At 40.1% G+C, this 6,721-nt stretch overlaps 1 non-coding gene across 1 annotated transcript; it reads right to left on the bottom strand.

The window, feature by feature from the left end:
* Positions 1–2,125: 2,125 nt before the first annotated feature.
* Positions 2,126–2,232, bottom strand: LOC138496838 (U6 spliceosomal RNA). The gene has a single exon (XR_011278304.1). It is a non-coding gene; the product is annotated as a U6 spliceosomal RNA (small nuclear RNA).
* Positions 2,233–6,721: the final 4,489 nt, after the last annotated feature.

The following is a 6,721-nucleotide window of genomic DNA, read 5'->3' as shown; positions in this document are numbered from 1 at the left end:
TTCTCACAGAACTGGTCTTTGAAGTGATCATGCCAGGCTTGTTCTGGAATACAACTAACGAAAGAGGCATCATCTGTAATTTGTCCTACCCGCATCATTCTCCAGAATTGTTTGGGTTCTTTGTTGATAAAAGCAGCTAACAGACAATCCCTCGGCTCTTCTCCATAGGCCTCACTTTTACACTTGATTACATTTGTATATTGCTTCCTGGCCTCTTGTAGAACACTTAGCAATCTCCTTCTCAATTTTGACCAAAATACCTTTGGCAGCTCTGCAATCCCTATCATACCATGATTTTCTAAGGCAAGCTTTCTCTACTGATCTGGCACTCACTGTACAAAACCCTCCTAGTACTTCAGTTATTTTAACAAGCCTAGTACAATATACATGTTCGCCCGAGGCTCTTTCAGGAAGAAATCCCCCAACAGGGGTAATATGCTCCCATATACTTCTGGAAAATGTTTCTGTATCAAACTTGACCCATTGTATGGCTGGCCTTGCATGCCACTCTATTGGAAGTGCTCTGCCTGCTCCATCTTCTCCTTTCTGCAATACCCCAAACATGGCACATCCAACTGTTCGTACAAGTGGATAATGGTCCCTCTCTGATTTGGATATTACTACAAAATTCATTTCGAAAATCCACGAGTCTAAACTGATTAATATATAGTCAATCAAACAGGCGCACACACCGCTTACAAATGTATTTGAAGCTCGGCTGTCCCTCGTAATATAACATTGAAGGCCCTCATACTAGAGGCCATTAAAATATTAGCCACCTCCTCGGCATTCTGATATTTCCTCTTAGGTTTTGTTGCCACCAATGCCTCAACTACCCATACCATGTCCTCACCCTCACAGATGTCCCCCATGGTGCTTTGAACTGTAAATTAAAGTCCCCAGCAACCACAACTCTTACATTTTGAAACTGTCTATCCCTCCACAAATCTAGCCTATACTTCAAAAGGGCAAACATCCTCATCCCTCCCAGCATATGCTGTCGATTAAACAAATTAATCAATAGGAGTTGTGCACCATCGTTCAACTTGAGATGTAACTCCATTATGTCCCCACTATCATTGTCAATAAAAGTAGCTGACACTAACAATGTGACCTTGGCTCAGATCACTCCCCCAATGGGCCTTCCCCTGTTATGTTGGGTGGCTGGGAGGTCCAAAGTGACAGCGACCTGTAAATGCAGTGGTTCAGTATCCCATGTCTCCTGAAGACATAGAACTTTGTGCTGCTGAAGGCATTTTGTCCATTCATCATCATTTCCTCAGCCCTGCAATTTTCCGGGAAATGATATGCACCACCAGCCCTGGATAAACCTTAGTTGCTGGTACGTTTGATATTATTATCAGAGCCTAGGTATGTGCCTGTCAATCTACATCCTCTGTGTTGCTACCCAAACTCTAGGTATCGTGGTTGGCATCCTTGATCGGTCCTCGCAACCCATGCTGTTCTATCTACAGGGACCCTATCAAACTCTCCCGGGATCATTTATTGCACAACCCTGGAACAGGATCAGGGTTAGAGACAATGGTACTGGACTCATTATAGCTTGTCATAATGATGTCTACTGATCTACTACTATTCACCATTCCCAATTGATAAGTACTAGTCTCCTTTCGGTCTGGCCTATGTTGTTCAGTTATCTTATGGCAACTACCCAGTTAAATATCCTGCTGTCTTATTGCCATCTGATGCCAGTTGACTAAACCTAATCACTATATAAAAATCTTGAGGAGGGTGTGATCTATGTTCATTAATCAGCAACCCGTCCACTAATTCTTTCTCCACAAGTTCCACTTCTATAAAAAACGTTAACTTATCCTTCAGGCAGGGGTAACTCTCAGAGCTGAGGATATCCTTACTTATAATAGAGTAGCAGCCTCTCTTGGTCCTAAACCAATACATCACCTTGTTAATAAGTGCATCTCTCGATTCCTGACTTCTCCTCTCCATCTTAGGTACATTCCTCAAATATACTGAATTCTTGCCAGCTATGCCTTCAGAATTATTCCTGCATTATATCAGACTCCTAACTTCTGGTGGGACCACAATTCCACTAGTGGATATTGCCTTACCAGTGGGATTTCTTATTGCAATTTTTTTTATTTTTTTTTGTGTGGAATGCTTCACGAATTTGCGTGTCATCCTTGCGCAGGGGCCATGCTAATCTTCTCTGTATCATTCCAATTTTGGTATATGTGCTGCCGAAGCGAGCACTTACCGCACAATTGTTAATCACCCTGTCCTCTTTTTTCAACACCCGCTATGGATATCTCCCCTTTTCTACCCTTGAATTCATCAGATACCCGAACATTGTTCAGCACCAAGAGACACATACAGACTTGCTAGGTCCTTTAGATACCTGACCTTTTGCGCTAATATATCTACATCTCTGTTGGCACAGAACTGCATTGTCTGCTTTAAACAATGCAATACTTGGATACATCATTCTGCAACCTTCACCCTGAAAAAGAATTGGGGCTATACTTTGCAGAACCCCTTCCTGTTCAGTGGAAGCAGTCCTCTGTCGGTTCCCCCTGTATCTTTCTTGCTATTATCAGTTAATTCACTTACTATATCTACCATTGCTAAGGGATCAAACCTGTTCAACATTGTAACCTCTGGTGCATAGGTTATTTGGGTTATGTCTAATGTCTCTGTTTTGGAAATACCTGCATTGATGGCTGCTAGTTTTAGCTCCCATCCTGCTCCCTCTACGGTTTTGCCCTTAGTGCTATGCCCAATAATTTCAATCAGAATTTAAAGCTCTTCCACCCACACTGGGCATGGGTGTATATGCCCAAAGTTTAATAGCAGAGGATGGGGGAGATTAAGCCTGTGGGACATCTCTTGGCCTGACCTCTCATATCAGCTTCACTCATAGCCTGCACAGACTGCCTCCCACTTCAGCAACTAGTGCTTTCCTTGGAGGCTGCTGGTTCTATTGTCAGCTGTTCACCAGTGAGATTAGCTACACAATTTGACACCTGTTGCTTCTCATTTTGACTTGCTACTAGGTGTGGTTTATTACATTTCCCTGGTGCCTCGATATCATATAACAAACTGGTAACCTCATTAATCATCATGTTGGCTTCCTAAATCTGCTTGGTGAATTTAGCTGATGTCTTCACCACCTTCCCACTAGAGGGAGATTTAGTAGCCTTCCTCTTAGTCAGCACTAAAACTCCAAAAGGATTACCAAGTGAACCAACCAAATTGTAAATATGTGTAAACACAAGGAGCAAGGTATATTGATACTTTCCCAGTATCTCTAATAAAGGTTAAGTTACTAAATTGTGAAGATTAAAACACAAACAAAATATGATGCAATAAAAGGTAAAAATTTCCCAAACCATATAAGAATAACACAAAAACACAATAAAAATAGTTATAGCGCTAATCAGCAATGGTGTAAAGTTAAAGTACCTAAATCAAAAGGATCTGTAGGGTATTTTGTGTAGATTTGCGGCCTGGCGGTATTTTCTTACCGCCGAAAAAATAATTTAGTAACAATCACTCCTTGTATTCAGATTGGATTATGTATAATAATAATACAGTGGATATGCATTATTTCAGTACACAGACATATTTGGATGGTATACATTTGTTGGTATGCGCAGTTGGTATGCGCGGTTGGTATGCGTGGTTGGTGTGCGTGGTTGGTATGCGTGGTTGGTATGCGTGGTTGGTGGTATTTTTGGTGAGCATAATTCCTTTGTTTTATTTGTGGCCCCAATATCAAGAACCCCTTATTTTTGTTTAGAATGTTCGTGTGATCACTAGAGAGACCTCAGGCCTACATTTCAGAAATACCACAGTTTCATTTTTAGTGTGCCACCATGGGCAATTTCTCACTGAATTATTTACAACAGCGAGCTAACATGTGGTACAACACTCACTATTTTATATACAACAGTGAACTATGTCCCGGGTCTCTATTTCTGCTGACTCATTTACCTTCAGCAGGCTATAACACACACAGTTATTTATAATTGCTCATACTGAATGAAATCGTGCACACAGCTGCAGCCAAGTCTTATTTTCAGCTAACCTAAAAATGACAATTGCACTGTCTAAACATCTCCCCACATCATCAGCACTGTAATGGTAAATGCACAAAGGAAAGAGAAAATAAAACACACTACCCGTCTGCTTTCAGATATTTTTGTGTATTATAAAAATTGCATTTAAACACGATCTTACTCTTTTTACAGAAATAAATGAAATAGCACAGTCGACATTATCTGTAACAAAATGATAAGAGAGCGACGAGAACAGTCGCAACATTAAACATGTTGATAAACACTGGAATTTCCCTCTTCTACACTGACTGAATAGTTTCGCACTCATGCACACTGCCCCCGTATAATTACCTAATCTGGTCAGCATGTGAAATTCTTCGGCTGGTCGCCTTCTGGATGTGGCAATTCCCTCTTGAGAACAGGCATCTGCCGTTACTCAAACCGGGGATTATTGTCTGGAATTCCCAGTCTCTGCAGCATTGCAGCTGGGATCTGCTTTTTCAATCAGGAACTCCACAGTCACCAGTCAGGTCTTTCTCCGAGCTGTCTAAAATGTATTCTACCTCTCTCCTTCCCCCAGATTCTACAGGAAAACTTGGTTACAGCCTCTAATATGATGCTTGTCAAATAAGAATCCCCTATGTCCTATCCTCCTCCTGCACACAATAGAAATCTTTTACAGTAAGCAACTGTAACAAAACTGATTTCCTGCTTATTCGAATCTTTGCTTCCTGCAAATACTGTGGACAAAGCAGCACAGAGAAAAAAAAATCTGGATGCGCGTTTAAAATGACTTTCAGAGCCTGTCTTTTCCATCCATTTTGCACTGGAGAACACATTATTTTATTAATGAGTTAGCATGTTAGTTTTTTGTTAATGAGGTTAGTTCATTAATCCTCAAATGTGTCTCCTGCAACAGAGGAATTTCAGGTAAAAAAATATATGCTTTTAACTGTGAAAAAAAATGATTTGCATTTTATATGTAGAAATCGTTTTTGACTGCATAGCCTGTTTTCATTTACATGTCCATGTTACACTGGCAACACATGCCTTGCTGTACCACCTTATAGCAATGCACCAAACCCATGCAGTGGTGCTGCACTTCAAAAAACATGCTATACATTGATCCTGTGCAGTGGTGCTGTGCTCTGTGCTCCCAAAAGACGCTAAACAATCCTACATATCCCCTCCTTTTTTTTTTAACTTGGCTACGATCCAAGCCAATTGGAAAAACAACAATTTGCCACCCTTTTCAAAGTGTAGCAATCCCATAAAATGAAGATTCACGTGCATAAATGAACAAGTTGAAAACCACTGCTCAACATATATCAAAATTCATCTAAGTCCATCTGTTCGTTCCCAATGGAAGTGTCCATAGTTCAGTGCTTCAATTTTATACTTGAAGTCAATCAAAAACAATAAGATAAAACAAATAACTAAAACAAAGAATTAACATAACAGATTAAAATAATTAATTAAAATAATAAATACGTGGAACTCCATACGCCAGGACACTTGTCTGCCTCTTTTGGTTCATTCGGGTACTCTTTCATCTTGGTACTCTTGGATCCTTTTCTATAGAAGTCATCTATTCTTTGGCATTCTGGTTATTTTGTCTTCACCTCCACCCGGAGGCAGGCATCATTCGATCTTCATCCAGGGGACTCCAGGACTCCATCGTCTCCTGTGACCTCCGGTACAAATATGTTAATATTCTAAATCAAATAGAAAAGAAACAGATTAAGTATATAGCACAATACTGACTTCACCCTTTTGCCAAAAATAAAACATGCTTTGTAAAACATTTCGCCCTTTTTCTTTCGCCTTCTGAAATTAAGCACAGGTTATAGAGAACAAGCATACATAAAACAACATTCAATATTTAATGCATTTTCATTCTGCACACCGACTCCATAAACTTCAGCTTCTTTTTTATATTATATATATATTTACGTATATTACAGTGTTTATGTGCCATTATAATCAACCATCTTTATTTAACTTCTCAGTCACTGCCTCCTGACTGTACCCATTTATTTTACCTTTTTGTGTTCAAGGGACTTTATCTGTTTCTACATGCTCAAGCTGCTTGATCTCGTGTCTGGGATGGCATGGTTTGATTTGGTTTACATGCACAAATTGTTCTATTGCTGTTTCACCTTCAGTCTTTCAAATTTTATAAACTACAGGAGAGACCTTATCTATAATTCGAAATGGCCCCTGCCAGGCTGCTAGAAATTTAGAATTTTTCTGTTTACTTTTCCCAAAATGAAACTTATACACCTGATCCCCTACACTATATTCTCTCAGTGATGTTCTTTTATCGTAGTATGACTTTGCACTGTCAGCAGCTCTTTCTAGATTTCTCTGTACAAAAGCAAATGCATGTTGCAAATGCTTCCTCAATTCATCAATGTACTCATGAACTGTGGATGCACTCACAAGTGTCTGCTCATGTGTTCTGTATAGCAGGTGTTGTGGTAGCACCATTTTCCTACCTGTCAAGGCCTCATGTGGGCTACCACCTGTTGCTTTGGCCGGAGTTGATCTGATTGCCATTAAAACCAAAGGTAAACGTAAATCCCAGCTGGAACCTGCTTCTGCCACAAATTTCTTTAATATGTCCACAACAGACCTATTGCTCCTTTCAACTTCACCTGAAGACGCTGCCCGATATGCGATAT

This window comes from Ambystoma mexicanum, chromosome 10 (assembly GCF_040938575.1).
Source record: "Ambystoma mexicanum isolate Mex_15411 chromosome 10, UKY_AmexF1_1, whole genome shotgun sequence".
NCBI classification, from domain to species: domain Eukaryota; kingdom Metazoa; phylum Chordata; class Amphibia; order Caudata; family Ambystomatidae; genus Ambystoma; species Ambystoma mexicanum.
The sequence above is the reverse complement of the archived record's forward strand: the minus strand, read 5'-3'. Positions and strand labels throughout refer to the sequence as shown.